At 47.6% G+C, this 18,653-nt stretch overlaps 1 protein-coding gene across 1 annotated transcript in view; it reads left to right on the forward strand.

Annotated features, from left to right (window-relative positions):
- GALNT2 (polypeptide N-acetylgalactosaminyltransferase 2) overlaps positions 1-18,653 on the forward strand; it is a 197,124-nt gene that overhangs the window by 105,928 nt on the left and 72,543 nt on the right. The window lies entirely within an intron of this gene.

An 18,653-nucleotide genomic window follows, 5' to 3' on the forward strand; every position in this document is an offset into this window, starting at 1 on the left:
TTGCCCGCTAATTGTGAATGGATTGGACGTGGTGCTTGCCACAGGCGCCCTGTGGGGCAGAGGGTGGATTTCGTAGGACAGGTGGAGACACCATCCCAGAGCACTGCTTTGCTGACTTCTGCCAGGCCCACCAGTGGGTGTTACCATTGAAAGTTTAGTGGAAGGTGACTGACATTTGGTGCAAGAGAAAATAGAATAAAATACAAAGTACAGGGTGGCATGTATTCGTTTATGAAAGTTTTTTTAATAGACCTTATTTTTTATTTTTTATTTTTTTTTGAGACAGAGTCTCGCTTTGTTGCCCAGGCTAGAGTGAGTGCCATGGCGTCAGCCTAGCTCACAGCAACCTCAAACTCCTGGGCTCAAGCAATCCTCCTGCCTCAGCCTCCCGAGTAGCTGGGACTACAGGCATGCGCCACCATGCCCGGCTAATTTTATCTATATATATTAGTTGGCCAATTAATTTGTTTCTAGTTATAGTAGAGACGGGGTCTCGCTCTTGCTCAGGGTGGTTTCGAACTCCTGACCTCGAGCAATCCGCCCGCCTCGGCCTCCCAGAGTGCTAGGATTACAGGCGTGAGCCACCGCGCCCGGCCTAGACCTTATTTTTTAGAATAGCTTCAGGGAACTGAAGGGAAAGTTCAGAGAGTTCTCATAGATCCCCCTACCCTGACACATACATAGCTTCCCCCGCTGTCAACACCCCCACCTCCCCTAGGCTACCCCACTGTCCGGATGCACCTCAGTTCATGTATCCACTTGGCGAAGGATGTCTTGTTGTTTCCGAGTTTTGGCTGTTATGAATAAAGCTGCTGTGAGTATCATGTACAGGTTTTTGTGTGGATATAAGTTTTCAGTGCACGTGGGTACACACCAACGGGCACAACTGCTGGATCCTGTGGTAAGAGTGTGTTGAGTTTTGTGAGAAACTGCCAAGCTGCCTTCCAAAGGGGCCGTTCCGTTTTGCATGCCCACCAGCTCTGAGCGGGAGACCCTGTTGCTCCACATCCTCGTCAGCACTTGGTGTTGTCGGTATCTGGATTTTGGCCATTCTGATTAGGTGAGTGCTGGTGTTCCGCTGTTGTTTTAATTTTCAGTTCCCCAGTTCCATAGGATGTGGCACATCTTTCTTAGGCTTGTTTGCCATCTGTGTGTTTTCTTTGGTGAGGTGTTCAGCTCTTCTGCCCGTTTTTAATTGGGTTGTTCATTTTCTTATTGTTGAGTGTCAAGAGTTCTTTGTATATTTAGGATGATCGCCCTTTATCAGATAAGTGTTTTGTAAATATTTTCTCCCAGTCTGTGGTGGTCTGTCTTCTCATTCTCTTGATAGCTCTGTCAGTTTTTGCCTCATATATATTTGATACTGTCTTTGTAGGCATGTACACATTAAGAATTGTTATGTCTTCTTGGAGAATTGACTCCTTTATCATTATTTAATGCCCTCTTTATCCCTGAAAACATTCACTGATCTGAAGTCTGCTGTCAGAAATTAAGGTGTTCTCACTCTCTTTTAATTGTTTTTAGCATGGTATATCTTCTCCATACTTTTACTTTTAATCTATATGCGTTTTTATATTTAAAGTGGGTTTCTTGTAGACAGCCTAGAGTTGGTCTTGGTTTTTGATCCACTCTGACAATCTCAGTAGTTTAGTTGGTATATTTATACCATTGCTGTATAAAGTGATTATTGATATATTTGGATTACTATTTATCATATTTTTTATTGTTTTCTATTTGTTGTTCCTTATTCTGTGTTCATACTCTCGTCTTCTACCGGTTTTCTGCCTTTTGTAGTTTTAATCGAGCATTTTATATGATTTCATTTTCTCTCCTTTCTTAGCATATCTATTCTGGTTATTTTTTCTTAACTCTTTTAATGGTTGTCCTAGAGTTTATAATACACATTTATGGCTAATTCAAGTCTTGTTTCAAATAACATTATATTGCTTCATAAGTAGTGCAAATATCTTTTTTTTTTTGAGACAGAGTCTAGCTCTGTTGGCTAGTAGAGTGCTGTGGCATCAGCTTAGCTCACAGCAACCTCAAACTCCTGGGCTCAAGCAATCCTCCTGCCTCAGCCTCCCGAGTAGCTGGGACTACAGGCATATACCACTACTCCCAGCTAATTTTTTTCATATATATATATATTTTCAGTTGCCCAGTCAAATTTCTTTCTATTTTTCAGTAAAGGCAGGGTCTCGCTCTTGTTCAGGCTGGTCTCGAACTCCTGAGCTCAAGCAATCCTCCCTCCTTGGCCTGCAAATATCTTATAATAACAAAATATTCCTAATTCTGCCCTACCATCCCTTACTTCATTGTTGTCATTCACTTACTTATCCATATGGAGGCATACATAGAATATATATACGGATACATAACCAAATATATTGTTGCTATTATTATTTTAAACAACCTATTTTCGGTTAAATCAATTAAGAATAAGAAGACCAGGAGTTTCTATTTTACCTTTCAATTATTCTTTCTCCAGCGCTCAGCATTCCTTTATGTAGATCGAAGTTTCTGACCTATATTCTTTTCCTTCTCTCTGAAGAGCTGCTTTTTACATTTCTTGCAAGGCAGATCTACTGGCAACAAATTCCCTCAATTTTTGTTTGTCCAAGAAAGTCTATATTTCTCCTTCACTTTTGAAGATCAGTTTTGCAGACTACAGAATTCCAGGTGGTGGTTTTCTTCTCTCAGCACTTTGAATATTTCACTTTACTCTCTTCTTGCCTACCTGGTTTCTGTGGAGAAGTTGGATGTAATTCTTATTTTTACTCCACTGTAGGTAAGGTGTTTTTCCCCCCCTCTGGCTTCTTTCAAGACTTTATCTTTGATTTCCTATAGTTTAAATATAATATGTTTGAAGTGTAGTTTTTTGAGGCATTTATACAGCATGGTGTTTGTTCTCTGTGCTTCCTGAATGTGTGGTTTGGTTTCTGACATTAATTTGGAGGAATTCTTAGTCATTATTGATTCCAATATTTTTTCTATTCCTTTCTCTCTTTCTTCTCCTTCTGGTATTCCCATCATATGTAAGTTATACCTTTGTAATTGACCCACAGTTCTTGGATATTCTGTTTCATTTTTAAAATCTTTTTTCTCTTTGCATTTCAGTTTCTATTGTCATATGCTCAAACTCAGAGATTCTTTGTTCAGCCATGTCCAGTCTCCTAATGAGTCCCCTAAAGGCATTCTTCATTCTATACAGTGTTTTTGATCTCTAGTATTTCTTTTTTACTCTTTCTTAGAATTCCCGTTTCTCTGTTTACATTATCTCTCAGTTCTTGCATATTGTCTACTTTTTCCCATTAGATCCCTTTAGCGTATTAATCAGAATTGTTTTGGATTCCTGATCTGCTAATGCCAACATTTCTGCCATATCTGAGTCTGGTTCTGATGCTTGCTTTGTTTCATCAAACTGTGTTTTTTGCTTTTTAATATGCCTTGAAATTGCATGTTGAAAGGTAGGCATAATGCAGTAGCTTGTAGGGGCAGGGGAAGCTTTCTACAGTCCTATGATTAGGTCCCATTCTTGTAGTGAGCTGTGTCCCTGGGCTGAGACCTTCACAGAGCTTCTGTGCTCCTCTGTGAGACAGGAAGGCTAGAGAGGGCTGGAGCTGAGTACCTGCCTTCCCTCAGGTTGAATAGACTCTTATAAAAAAACCCCAGCAGTATAGTCTCAAGTTAAATAGCTTCTCCTGAGGACAGGCCTTGTTAATAAGAACAGAAAGAGTGCTCTGGCTTCTTTCAAAATGGTTATTTTTCTCTTTGTCCTACCAGAAGCATGAGGGGTATTTCTCCAGTATTCACTGTGATGACCTGGTAGAGCTCCTAGAGGTAAAACTCAAGAAAACGTGGGGATTCCCCCAATGCCTGTGTCACCCTGGAATTTTTATCTCCTAGGTTTGTCCGTACCTAAGAGATAAAACTCTCCAGTAATTTTCAGTTACAGTTTAGGTTTTCCTACCCGTGCAGTGGATCCAGAGGTTTCTGTTATACTGTGAGTTTCTGCTCCAGTAAATTGTGATTCTCTGATTCACCCGTCTGTCCAGTTTGGGGGGCAGCAGCTGTGGTCCTTCTCTGATGGATCTAAGACCGATCTCCAAGCAGAGTTGGTGATTTCTCCTTTTGTTCAGCTCTTTTACTTTGGCTAGAACCCAGTGACGACATCCAAGCTCCGGTCACCGACCAGTAACCAGGAGTCCATTGGTGAAATGTTTGCCTTGGTGCTGAGAATGTGTTTCTACATCTGTGTTCCTTACTATGATTAGAGAAGTGTCACCCCAGGGAGCACAAGGCCTTGGTTTGTGCCCTTACCATTCATTGTCCCAGCTGTACTAGATGTAGGTGTGTCACATTCTCCTCCAGGGAGTCTGTGAGTGTGTGTCTGTGTGCAGGGGAAGTAGCATTAGGTCTGCCTCCCTGTCTTCTTTCCAACTGCTGGGTGAGTCATGCAGCCCTGAGCCACAGTTCTTTCATATGTAAAACAAGCATTACCCAGGCAGTGGGGAGTATCTGAATGGAATTGTTAGCTAATAAACATTTCTTTATTACAATAATGGGAAGCTAGGATATATTTCTATTGTGTGGATTAATGAGAGACTTCCCATGGATTGTCTTCTATTAAAAAAAAAAAAAAAGAAAAGAAAGTGTTCTAATGGCTTTTAAGGCACATTATAGAGAGGGAGGGAGAAACCTTCTTCAGGGCACATACTAGATGTGACCGTTAAGAGTCATACTTTATTTAAAATCATTTCAGTGTATGCATTGACTCTGGCTTTCATATACTCAACTGTTGCATACAGTTGATTTTCTTATCTTCAAAGAGATAGGAATGCACTGTAACTCTTTTGAGTTATTATTAATAATTTTTGATGAATGTGCTATGTCCTCTTATGTTGCCAAAGGGCTTTCTCTTTTTTTTTTTTTTTGTTGCAACCATTTTTCTTACTAAAGCATACTCATGGTTTTTTTCTCTAGAAATTATTTTGTTATGGTTAAAAAATACATTTTCTCCTAGCATGATGGACATAGCTAGAATTTTATGGTCTGTAAGAAACCACTGGTCTTAGCAGTTTCCAGTGTGTAAGCTGGTTGCTCAGGAAGCTCAGTGGCTTCCTGTGTTCTGTGTGTTGGCTATCTAGCAGTGTAGACAGACAGATGGGTGGGAGGATGAGACGCTAAGCTGAATATTTTTATGGCCACAAAACCCACTGACAGATGAAGGAGCCAGATCTAAGAGAGCAGTGATGTTCCAAGGCAACCACTTCCAACTCTGTGACCACACACCCCCATGAACAAAAGTGTTTTTAGATCGCCTCCCACATATGTATTACAATACTCACTTGTATCATTAATACATACGGCCACAGGACTATACTGATACTATCTGAAGTGTATTTAAAATAAGCTTTGTAAAGGACAAGGGAAATAGTTGACAATATCTACTATTTTCTTTCTGTGCCCCAGAAGATGATGAAGTGCACCCCACTTTGGAGACTACTGCTTTGGGGGCGTAGTCACAAAAAAGCCCAGATTATTGTTTAACTCTATTTCTAGTCCCAGTTCACCCTACTTTGGGGTATAATCTAGAATTTGGATAAAGTATACCATTCAAATGACAGTCCTGACTGGGAGAGTCATGGATTGGGGACAAGGATGATGGAAGCCAGGGATCAGCGTATGGGGACAGGATGAGGGCCAGGGAGCTCTAGGTTCAGCCCAGCCACCAGTTCTGTAGCCTTAGAAAAGTCAATGAGTATTTGGGTTTCATTTTCCTCATCTATAAAATGGAGATACTTTCTAAGATTCTTTAATTCTATTCACTCTCTGTTTTCCTATTTCCCTTTCATTTCCATATATCTTTATGGTCCCCCCACCCCCACAACCCACATACCAAATTTCAGGTCTACTGTGGAAAGACTTTTGCCCTTAAATTCCATGACGCTTGCTTCTACTTCAGTATCATGCTGAATACTTGGAACCACTGAAATTTCTTTCTTCAATGCTGTTTTCAAAATATTGTCTTCAAATAGAGTATTTATTGGTCCGTTTTTGTTGTTGTTGTTGTTTGTTTGTTTGTTTGAGACAGAGTCTCACTTTGTTGCCCAGGCTAGATAGTGAGTGCCGTGGCGTCAGCCTAGCTCACAGCAACCTCAATCTCCTGGGCTCAAGTGATCCTCCTGCCTCAGCCTCCCGAGTAGCTGGGACTACAGTCTTGTGCCACCATGCCTGGCTAATTTTTTGTATATATATGTTTAGTTGGTCAATTAATTTCTTTCTATTTTTAGTAGAGACGGGGTCTCGCTCAGGGTGGTTTGGAACTCCTGACCTCGAGCAATCCGCCCGCCTCGGCCTCCCAGAGTGCTAGGATTACAGGCGTGAGCCAATAGGCACCCGGCCTATTGGTCCATTTTTTGTGTGTTTTGGAAATCTATCTGATAGAGATGCATCTCGTGTTATCCACCCCCCCACCTCCCCCCGTGCGGATCAACCTCTTTGAATTGAAAAATAAATTTCTCCCTGGAATTGTCCCTCTTGCCTCCTGTTGTCTCTGAATCTGACTGTCCAGCCAGCTGGCAGGACAGCTGCTGGTGCAGAAGGACCTACCTGTAAGGGGGCAGAGCCCAGCTGGCGGCTGGCAGGTGGACGTCTGTCACTGAGGACAGCTGTTGACCAGGCGCTTGTTGGGGGCTCTCACCCTTGGGTCAGCGTGGACTTTTAGAACAGATTTTCTTTTTGCCTTTATGGAACCTTAGCGTCATTCTTGTATTCACTAGTGACCTTGTGTAAAGGGGGGAGGCTTAGGAGTGTTCATGGGGAAAAAGCCCAAACTCTGTAATTTAAAGAGGTTTACGCTGAGCCGAATGTGTGTGACAGGCTCAGAGCACATGGCCTCAGGGGGTCCTGAGAAAAAAACGTGCCCACGGTAGCTGAGTCACAGTTTGGTTTTATGCATTCATAGAGACAGGAATTACATGTCAAGCCCCCGAGTCAATATGTGCAGGACGTGCATTGGTTTGGCCCGAAAAGGCGGGACATGGCAAAGTAGAGGGGGTGGGGGGGGAGTATGGGGGTGGAGGGCTTGCAGGTTATATAGGTGGGTTTAAATATTCTTTGATTTGTAATTGGTTAAAGACATGAAGCCTGCCTTGTCGAAAGGCTTGAAATGTTTTCACTTGACCATGTCTATTAATCAGAGACTAGCCACCAGACATTTATCAAAACTCAAGTGATCTCTTGAGTAAACTGATGGCCTGTGGGTGTGGCTTAAGCTTGTCTTGCCTTAGGCCTGTTAATGAGTTATAAGGACATTCCTAGGAGGGGGAGGGACATGATGAGGCATGTCTGCCCTACCCTCTCATGGCCAGCAGCTCAGCTTTAGGGCATTTCTGGGGTCCCCTTGACCAAGAGAGGGGCCTATGCATGCAGTCAGCTGGGGGGCATAAAATTTTATTCTAGTTCACAGGAGAGACGCGGATTCTCCGAGTGGGCATTGTCCTGGACTGTGTCTTCATTACACTCACCCCTCCCTAACATGCTGCGACTTCTGTCACCCCAGACAGTTGCTTTCTCCAAATGGAAATTGCTGATGTTTATGAAAAAAATGAATGAGATGGGAATGGCAAAATGTGTAATAGAACTTAAATCCAGAGTGTGAATTGCCAGCGATCCTAACGGAGATGTTTTAGCTTTTCTGCTTCCCACCTGCCGGAAGACAGATGCAAGGAGGCACTTGTGTTATTTATTCAGCATTGCAGCAGCGTCAGGAGAAATGTTCCCCTGACCTTTCCTCCTCTTCTAGGTGATTTAATGGATTCTGGCATTGTGCTTTTGTAAAAAAAAAAAAAAATGGTGGTAAAATACACATAACATAAAAGTTACCATTTTAACTGTTTTTAAGCATACAGTTTGGTGACATTAAGTATGTTCCCAGTGTTGTACAACCGTCACCACCATCCCTCTTTAGCACTCGTTTCATCTGGCCAAATTGAAACTGTACCCATGAAACACCGACTCCTCATTCCTTCCTCTCCCAGCCCCTGGCAGCCACCGTTTGACTTTCTGTCTCTATACATTTGACTGTTCCAAGTCCCCCTATCAGTGGAATCATATCAGTGGAATCTTATCAGTGGAATCATACAGCGTTTGTGCTTTGTGTCTGGCTTGTTTCATGTATTCATGTAGCATGGTGTCCTGCAGGTTCATCTATGTTGTAGCAGGCGGCAGAATTCTCTTCCTTGTGTCTCTATGAAGCACGTGCCGTATGAGACATGTCATCTAGGGCACGACCATGTGACATCTGTGGGGAGGCAAAGTCCCGGAAGGTTGCTGTGATCCAGGCCCCAGGCCCAGTGGTCCACACACTGTCATCGTAGGGAAAATCAGTGGCTCAAATATCCTTAGGGAAGCATCTTTTAAAAAGTAAGCAATATGTTTATTGTAGAAAATTTTAAAAATTCAGGTAAACAAAAATAAGAAAATTGTATTCATACATAATTCTACCATCCAGAAATACCCAGTGTTCCTTTTCCATCGTGTGCTCCTGCAGACTCGCTCTGGGCGCGTACTGGGGGTGGGTGTGCTCCCCGCAGCTGAGCCAAGAGCATCTCCCTCCGCTTCCCCTCAGAGGCCCTGAGACCCCGGGGTGGTGAGGCCTCAGCTGCCACACGGTTTCTGAGAGTCAGCTCCTGGGGCTTTTGGCCTCTCTCCCCGTCCACACGTCTTAACTTTTATCTCACGCTGAAAGTATAGTCTTGCCATGAATTTGTGCAGAAATTTCCAGGTTGTCCACAAGGTAACATTTCTGTAGACGCTGGGGATTAGCTGAGCCATGCCCCTTCCTCCCTGCAAAGCCCCTCCGGGCTCTAGCTCCCTGATGGGGGGATGGGGGTGCCTTCCTCCTCCTCCTCCTCCTCCTCCTCCTCCTCCTCCTCCTCCTCCTCCTCCTCCCCTCTCCTGAAACAGGGCTCTTCTTACGTGCAGTCCTCGACCAGCTGCTTACGTCAAAGCCCTTAAAAATACAAATAGGCACCATGGTGTACTTCCTCTGCCCAGGTGATACATCGTGAGCTTACTTTCACGTCCATAAACATCTCCTATAACAATTTTAACGGCAGCAACATGTCGATTGCCATCGACTCATTGAACTCACTTTGTGCCATGGGACGGAGAGAGGGTTTCCAGCCACTATCCTTAGAGGTAAATCTTTATATGTCCATAATGATTTCCTTGAAGTAAATTCCTAAAAGTGACATTGCAGGGTCAGTGGCAATGCTTGTGGTTAAGCACTTTTTAAAATATGAATTGCCATTTTGCCTTCTTCAGGGGGCCTGTTTCCTTGCACCTAGCCAACGTTAAGAAAACAAATCTTGTCTTTCTCCCGTTCCAATAAGTAAGAAAGCAGAGACCAAGGGCTGAGGTCAGTAGCCAGAAGCGGGATGGAGCTTTTTTAAAAAAATCGAATTATCTTAAGCTTTATTAGTAGAAATACCGTGTCCAAAACCAATCAGGTAACGTCCAGTGTTCTCCCTGTTGTCACGCCACACTGGCAATACCTCCTTCTGTTCTGGGCGCGGGGTTTTCTGAGATGCTGACAAATTAGCTATTCGGCTCTCTGGGGAGGCAGCTCCCCCCGTGATCCGCACCTCTTAGCCCGTGGCGGGACGTTAGGGGCTGTGATGAGAGGTTTTCACACACATGTGGACGTCCTCAGTTCCTTCTGACTCCAACGACATACAATGCCAGCGATCCACAGAGACAGGAGCACGTGTTCTCCAAGGCGGAGGCTCAGTCACGGCAGCGATGGGGACAGGGCTGGCACCACCACCTGGTGGAAAAGTGTGGGGCAGGTGGGAACCGCACAGGAGCACGGGGTTGCTTTTTAGTGCTTCACTACAGTTTTACGCTTGTAAAAGTGAGTTGCCAGGCACAGTGGAAGGGACATAGATTTGGCACCAGAGAGACCCGTGTCTGAGTTGGGGTTCCATCATTGTATGGCAGCAACATATCGGATAAGTTTAACTTTTAAGCCTTAGTTTCCCAATTTGTAAGGTGGAACCGGTCATCTTAGTGTCTTTTGCAGAGCTGTGGTGTGGCGTGGGCCCGGTGTCACGTGAAGTGACAGATCAGGTGGCCAGTGGCTAGTAACTGATGTTTCTCTCCTTCTGTCCTTCCATGTGTCGGCTTTGATTCTGGGCGGTAGATTCCCTTTGATAATTGTACTGCTATTTAGGATGAAAAAGGAGATTGGCTGAGACTATGTACAACAGGGTAAATTTGTTATGGTTAGACCCTATGACACATGGAGGAAGAATGAAGAATTTTTATTTAAAATTTAGAGAAGAGCTATGTGAAGATTCACGTATAAAGATGTACTTTATCATTTGAGACTGTTTCATGGTCTTTTTAAGTTATTTTGATAGCGTAGATAATTTTAAATAAACGAAGAGCATTTCTCCTATAACATCTGATATTTTCTTAGATTTTCTTTTAAATAGCTTTTCAACACTTATTTGAATTTCCTGTCTTCTCAGCCTTGATAATGAGTATGTAGAATTCCTTATTTCAGGAGACAAAAAGCTCACAGGTGAACCAAATTTCCTGTCATACCAGATCTCTAGTGACAAATGGCGAGGCATAATTTAGGAGCCTTTGTAATTGAAATGGGTGTGTTTATTTGTAATCCTGGCCATGCCCTGGTCTTCCCTTTTGTGGTGCAGCATTATGAATTATGACTTTCTGGAGGAAGAATATTAGGAATTTTTTTCCTTAAAGCACAGTAAGATGATATTCAATTTGAGATCAGCAAAGAGGTTAAAATAAATCTGAGAGCTCTGTCCTTTGGTTTCAAATGCTTCTGTGTCCCGGCGTTGGCTGCTTTCCCAGAGGCTGCTGTCTCACCTGGGGCATCGTGCGTCCATGCGAGCTGTCCTTCCCCAGCAGGGTCTGCACGGAGACCTGCAGTACCACTGCAAGACCTGTGCAGGGCCCAGGAGTCCCCGCAGCCCGAGTCCACCGAGTCTGTGTCCTGTGCAGTGGGACCCGCACCCAGGAGGACACTCGGCCTTCCCCTGTCCACCTGTGGGCGGCAGGTGACACATTTTTGCTCAGGAGCACGTGTCTGGAGGTTCTGATCTGTGACTGAAGGACCGTCTCCCAGGGAGTTCTCTACTGTAAAGGCCACAGTTCTGCATGTGCCTCTGTGCCCTTGGGTCTCCTTGTGCTTCGGTGGCGTTACTTCTCCGAAAGATCAGTTTCACAGATTTATATCGTTGTGTTTTTCCAGCCGTGAGGTTTAGTAAAAACAAAACATTTAAGAAAGAAATGACATTATTTGGAAAGGGTTAAGATTATTTTAAATTAGAATTTATTCGAACAAGTCATGCAAATGCAAGCAGTCCCCCGATTATAAAAGTTCATTTGAGCATTGGTTATTAGGAGCCTAGCAGGAGCTTTCCCGGGGAAATGAGTGGGTGTCCTGCGTGGATCTTAGACCCCCCCAGGAGGCAGACATGTTGTATCTCTGGCTGCAGTTGGGCCCTCGAGCGTTGGCCACAGGGCTGATGGCAGCGGTGCCCAGAGCAGCCCTGGCCCCCACGTGCAGGTACGACAGCCCAGGTGTGGTTGTGGTCGGTCATCAGCCACTGTCTGCTCCAGGGATGCTGTGCTGCTCTCCTGACTGGGTAAGATGAGGGGGAAAATCCCAAAATCAAGCTAGGAGGGAAAAGGTTCTGAAAAGGTGGCTATAACTCCAGAGCCCGGAGAGTGGATTAGGGGAGGGAGAAGAAACTCTAGATCCGAGGAGGTACCAAACTGCAGACCCTTGTGCGTGTGGTGGGACAGCCATGTGGTGCAGGAAGGATACCAGTTGGGGGGGCTTGCCAAGGAAGCCAAAGATGGGACAAGGAATAAGGAAGAGCTTGCCAGGCTGGGGGGCTGTATAACCCAGGGAACGGTAAGCGGGCAGCGGCTGGGACAGGACAGTGGGCGGAAAGTGTCGGCAGAGCAGACCTGGAGACAGCAGCAGGGGACGTCGTCACGCAGCACCAACCTTAGGGCCCCTTCTCCTGCGGGGTCCTGAGCAGGGCTTTGCCAGGCCAGTGCCGGGTCTGGTCTGGCTCTCTGGGCCCTGGCCCTTCTCTCCCAGAGCCAGAAGTTACGTGGTGCCTGCCTGCCCCCTGGACATTACTTCCACGGCTACAGTGGAAAAGGGGCTGTGTCCTTTTCTTAACTGGCCCATGCTGGGAGGCTGCGGGGCCATCCGTCTGGGGTGCTGGGCATGGACCACGCTGGCTCCTCTTGCTCTTAGCCCTGCCCTTCCCCGGACTCATGTCTGCTCAGCATCAGGGATCAGATACAGCACTGAGATGGACAGGACTGGGGACCAAACGCACTGGGGGCTGCAGGTCTCAGAGCAGCGTCAGAAAGAGCCATGGTAGCAACTAGGGGTTTGCAGGAGGTTCGCGTTTGTTGCTGAAATGTGCTGCCCGGCAGGTTCTGGCTGGGCCCTGTCGCTTCAGGAAGCAGCAGGTCTAGTGCATCGCGAAGTCTGCCCCGGCCGAGACCAGAGCACACGCCTGTAGACACAAGACGGGAGGAGACAACAGAGAGGGCAGCCCCGCTGTGGTACGGGGAGCAGGGCCTGTCCATTGCCACTGGTTCTCCGTCCTCTCTGTGCAGATGTTGCTTTCCAAGCTGAAAAGGGGATGACAGACACAGGTGAGAGGATATTGAGGCCTGAATCGGATAGAGAGATACCGGCGACTCATTTAAAACGTCTTTCAGTGAGTGTGTCTCCAAGTCCAGACCACTGTCAAGACAGGAGGGCACACGAGGACCCAGGACGTGGCTGTAACTTCCGGGGAGTGACCCGGGAGTAATCGAGGTGCCAGCAGAGCAGGGACAAACGCCATTGTCTCCGTGTTTGTTCCCGTGCTCAGCAGCCGGGGGACATGGGCAGACTTGAGCTCCAGCCCTGGCAGGGTTTGCAGTTATCAGAGCAGTATAAGCGCTTAGAACCTCTGGCAAGAGGTTTGCAGAAAAGCTGTTGTCGGGACGGAGCTCTGGTTGAGAAGGTAGGACGGAGAATGCCCTGGAGAGGTGCTGCGGCTGAGGACAGCGGGAAGGGGTCCTGGCGGAGGTGACAAGTTAAGAGGCAGCGCTGCCAGCTGGAGGAGTGAATGTGTCGCAGTGCCACACGCGGCGACGGCTCTGCATGCGTGGCTGGAGAGACCTGGTAGCGAGGGCTCGCAGGCGAACCTTCGAGGGCTGCAGGGCAGGGTTACAAACAGTAAGTAGGTCTTAGCCATGTTCATAGAGGCACAGTGACCTCTGTGAGAGGTGCTGCACCCAGGGCAGGGCTCAGCTCCTGCCAGGGCTCCTCACGGAGCAGGTGGGAGATGCTGGGGTGGTGGCATGGCTGCCACACGTGCAGGACGTGAGCAGAGACCTGGACACGGGTGCGGGGTTTGCAGGGGCTGGGCTGGCTTGGAGAAGACATGGAATGTGTTGTGGGTCAGGGAATAGGTCATCAAACGCAGGCAGGGACAGATGCGTACTGGACTGTACCCTCTTGCGCTGCGATCATCGTCATCCTCACTTTCATTTCCCCGCCTTCCCCCCAAGCATCCCTCCTCCCGTAGCCAGTCATGTTCCTGGAGTGTCACCTGCTGCAGACTTTCTGTGCTCTCTGGAAAGTTGAGAATAAGATCCAAGTCCTTCAGCCAGGGCGAGGGAACTCGTGGCTGCTGGGCACAGCACACCCTCGCCTCCTGCCCACCGCACCGAGTCTCTCTCCCTCCAAGTGTCTTCTGATACATGCCTCCTGCATCTGGCAGGCTCTGCCCGTGCTTCGGGACCCAGCCCAAGCCCCTTCTGTGGACTTGCTCTGTGCCATCGGCCCCTGGGGACCCTGCCTCCAAGCACGGAGTCATCTGTGTCCTCGTTATTAGTTGGGCTTTCCAGCAAAGCGTTTGCTGCTCAAGGTGGGGCCGCGTTCCATCATCCGTCCTGTGCACTTCCTGGGGGTTGGCATTTTCGCCGTGCCATGCCATTCTGTCCAGCCTGGGGGAAGTGGAGAGTGGTAGGGTTTTTTTCCTCCAAATTTAAGACCTTTCTGACAGTGACTTTGCCCAAAATAGAACGGCTGTCTCACGAAGTCATGCGTACACTCCTCAGGACTGCAAATGTGAGCAGGAACAAAATGCCAAGATGTCCCCTACACATTCTTCCGACCCTGGGATTGCGGGAGGAGGGTCTGGGTCTCAACGGGAGACGAGAAGGTAGAATTCCACCCTGGGATGCAGGATGTTCCGTTCTCACCCCGTCCCGCACACCCCGACTGTCAGTGGGCAGCCCCTCTTCCCCTCGCCCTGTCCCTCCGAGCCAGGGGGAGGACCACCTCTGCGTGGAAGCCCCTGGAGGCTCTGTGGCCCTCGCTGGCCTCTGGGTGGGGTGAGGGGCAGGGGAAGGAAGGGGCCCAGGGAGGTGCCCGGGCATGTGGGGGGAGGTGCTTCCCGCTTGTGCACACTCCTGGGCCTTCTCAGATCCAGTATTGCTAAGAGATTTCAAAAACAGCTTAAGTGAGAAACTTAAGGCCCTAACTGGTCATGGTATAGCCGATAGTATAACTGAATTTTGTCTGAGAGTGCCCCAGGCACTTGCATTTTACACGTTGGGCTCCATCCTGAGGATGCCTCCTTCCCTGGATGACAAGATGACAACCGGGGTCCTGAGCCAGCCTCCTCTCCTCTCCCCACCCACCTTGAAACAGGACTCGTCTCACAGCTCCCCCTGCCTGCGGCACGTGGAGGATGACAGTGATGGCACTGAGTTTTTTATTATTTCCAGGTGTTTCCTGGGAGCAGCAGATGGAAAAAGGAAGGACACAGGTGTAGTAGACATAGGTTCAATCATCCACCGATGCCTGTTCTCCCCCACACAGGCTCTGTGCGGAGGGGGCGGAAGGAGCTCGTGGGTGACAGCAGGGTTGTGAATTCAGTGTGTCTGCAGGTTCTGACCCATGTTTACCTGGACAGGTGCTCACAGGAACGGGGGGTGGGCACCAGGACCCCTCTGGCACTTCCTGCTGGCTTCCCAGGGTCAGGCGCACACAGGACACCCCTCGTGGGTGACACAGAGGGGCTTGGTGGCTCGGCAGTTCCCGGTGGCCCTTTCCGAGTGAGGCATGTGGGGGTTAGTCCACAAGGCCAGGGGTTGTGTTTGTGTTTGGCCATTTCTGCCTGTGACTATCAGTTAATTTGCAAGGGCGTCAGTAGCGTAGCAATTACTTTCGCTGCTGTCATTCCAGTTACTTTTTATAGCCACTGCAGCGGTGGTCTGTTACCCTGATTTCACGCAGACCACAGGCTGGAGGACCACAGGCTGGAACCACACACATGCTCAGGCCTCGGGCTTTGGGCTGCGTCCTCTGTGTGTGGGTCGTCTCAGCTTGAAGCGCCAGCCTGTGGTCCCTCCGAGCCCCGTTGGCGACACGGACGTTGGCTCGGACCCCTGTGAGCCCACTCCCCGCTCTGACCCCTGACCTCACTGATTCCACATGAGCATGGGAGGCAAACTTGGAGGGGCCAGCAAGCTTCAGTGTTGAGCACCATTAAAAAATATCTGCAGACACGTGGAACCAGGGTGTAGGAGTGACCGTCCTGCACACGGGAAGAATGTTTCTCGGATGGGGCTGTCACAGCAACGTAGCGATGAGATTTGTAAGCGCCAATAAGAAGCCGTGTCCTCCCGAGTCTCGTGCAGGATTTGGGTTGATATTTTTATGATCGACCACCTTAGACCCAGGACGAGAAAAGCAGTGGTAAAGCAGTCGACAGGTGTTTGTGGACAAGTGCATGTGCAGGGTGCTCAGGGTGCCGTGGGTGAGGTCGGGTCTGCGATGCAAGGAGCTCTGTCCTCAGCCCCTTGGGAAGGGGAGCCTGGAGCAGCGTGAGGACGAGTGCCCACAGGACATACGCAGGGCCACCAGCGCCAGGAGTGGCCTTGGAGGTGGGGAGGGCTGCTCTGGCCACTTGCAGTTACTGGAGAGGGAGCAAGCAGGGAACCTGGGACGGCCCGAGGGCTTGGCTGGGTTGTGGTGGCAATTCTCATTCCAGCCCCCGAAGGTCAGGACAGGGTGGCAGAGAGATGGCCCGTCCTTTCTGCAGAATAATCCTCTGTAGGCTCATCTTTACAGAATTGGGTTTCAGCATGCTCGAGGTCTTACGATTCCTTCCTCGGCTTCAAAGAGAAGTCCATCTTCTGGAAATAAATTTCCTCATAAATATTTTCATTACCTTATTTCATAAGCAAGCTGTTTTCACAGCCCTTCTTGGGGTCATGTTCCCTTTCTCTTCTCATGTTATTTAAATACCTTTTCTCATGTTATTTAAATGTGTGCCTTGTTTTCCCGCCATCTTTGGTGATAAAGCTGGTTTCTGCCTCCCCCTGTGAAATGTCGCATCTTGGAGGCATTTTCCATCGGCTGCTTCTGCTTAGCTAAGTCCATTTTGGCTGGATTCTCACATATTTTTTAGTTTTTTAAAACGTCTTTAATTCCCCAAACTGTTTCTAGACATTTTAAAGAAATGACAGAAGCATAAGATGACGTATGAATGTCATTTTTTAGAAAGTCAAAATATTCAGACATTTAATCTGTTATTTGCCTGTTTCTTTGTAACCTCTAACTTATACTCTGAATTCTCAGTTACCTGTGTCCCTTGCTACTTCCCTTCCTGCAGGGCCCTCGCCGGGGTGTACGTGTCCTCCGTGAACCTTGTTCTCTATGCTTTTTCCTTCCTCTGCCTCCTAGGGTGCCTCCTCTAGCTCTCGAAATTCTATATAATTAATAACCAGTTTTTGTAGTGGTTCTTTAGCCCAGTGTGTTTCACACTCTGGACTGTGACCCATTATTAGATGGTGAAGCCAATTTCATGAGACACACCCAGATACAAGAATGTATCTGTTCATCTCATAGAGCGAGGGGTGAGTTAGTATCAGTTGTGTGTGTGTGTGTGTGTGTTTGCATTGTGACATCGGGGTCCTATTGTAAGATGTGTGTCATCCATAGTAGTCTGACATACTGCTTAGCTTTTATGAAAGAAATACTGTTGTTTGTAATCTGTCTCTAGTGAAGTGGTTTTGTGCCTCGGGGAGATTGTCACCAGGCAAGGCAGGGCCCACCCAACAGAGTCCTGTTGAAGATGTTCCTGTGTCAAAGGAAAAGGTAGCAGTTAAGCTCCTACAGTCTTTGGATGTTAAAGAAAGATGGTATTTCTGTGAAGTCTCGAAGGGCTTCTCTTAGTTTATTTTTACTCATTATTTCAAATCTCAGCTCAAATACTCCTTCTGCAGGGAAGCCTTCCCTGACCCCCCGGTCTAGATAAAGTCTCCTCCATCAGATGCTTCCATGGAACAGCATTTCTCACCATGGAGCACTGAGCACAGGTTTTATTGACACATTTATAGTATGATTGTTTGATTATCGCCTGCCTCCCTCCACCTCCTAGAAGAACATGACTCCACAAGCGTGGGCCTCAGGCCAGTCTTTGCTCACCTGTCCCTGCAGGACGAGCATGATGTCCAGCACATAGTCAACATCTTGTGTACACTGATGGTTTGCGTCTTAGTTTCCCCACGATGGATGGACATTAGACAGCTTGACATTAGACCCTCTGCTGTCATGGTGTCTCACTCCAGAAAGTGGGTGGGAGTTTCACAGCACAAAGAGATATGCAGGTGGGAATGCGATCGATTTAAGCTTCCAGAGCTCAACTTGGCTGCTTGCTCTCCTTGTACACAGCAGGTGAGCAGCAACAGGTGTGAGCAAAATTACGCTATGAGATGAAACACCTCTTGGGTGATGACTCTTCTTGGCTGTGGGTTGGGTAGGGGCATCCATCATGGTTCCTTGTTCCATAGTTCAAAGTTCCTTGGTGCAGTGACCAGTATTTAGGACATTAAACAAGTTCGTTAGAACCAGCTCATTTGAATTCTGTCCTAGGTGCAGCTGGTGTAGATTTTATCAAAGGTTTTTCAAAGCCCTGTTGTGTGGTCGTCTGTGAGGGGTAAACTCACGCGGTGAGGAGTAGGGTCTGCCTGTTCTTTAGCGCAGGTGGGTGTTTTTTCCCTTCTCATCTGTGAAAATATGTGAGGGAGAAGGCAGGAAGATGGGGAGAGAGTGGGAGATCCCTAAGTATTTTTAGGGTTGCCTTTGCACGGTAAACATGTTTCCAATAAAATGTTTTGGAAGCATTTTATTTTAGGTGGAAGGAAACGCTGACACTTTGACCAGCCTCCGTAGCCAGACATTTATCAGGGCCACGCTGTCATCGCTGGAGCCAGGCTCGTGGGCTTTGGAACTGATTTCCTATTTGAGAGGCCAGGCTTCCGTGACCCCAAATATCATTTCCACGGCAACCAGCTGTGATGAGATATGGGGCGTTTAACCTCGCAGGACAATTGCAACAAGAAGCAGATGAGCTTTTAGATGGAAAATTTACTCTTCCGTCTTGAACAAATCATGTGTAACCGCATCTCAGTTTGCTCAGCCCTGAAGTAGAGGAAGGGACGGGACATTCTTACCATGGTTTGCCGAGGGACTCCTGGTGGGAAAGCGCATTTGTAGCTACACATGCTGTTGCTATGCC

Source organism: Microcebus murinus, chromosome 19 (assembly GCF_040939455.1).
Source record: "Microcebus murinus isolate Inina chromosome 19, M.murinus_Inina_mat1.0, whole genome shotgun sequence".
Taxonomy (NCBI): domain Eukaryota; kingdom Metazoa; phylum Chordata; class Mammalia; order Primates; family Cheirogaleidae; genus Microcebus; species Microcebus murinus.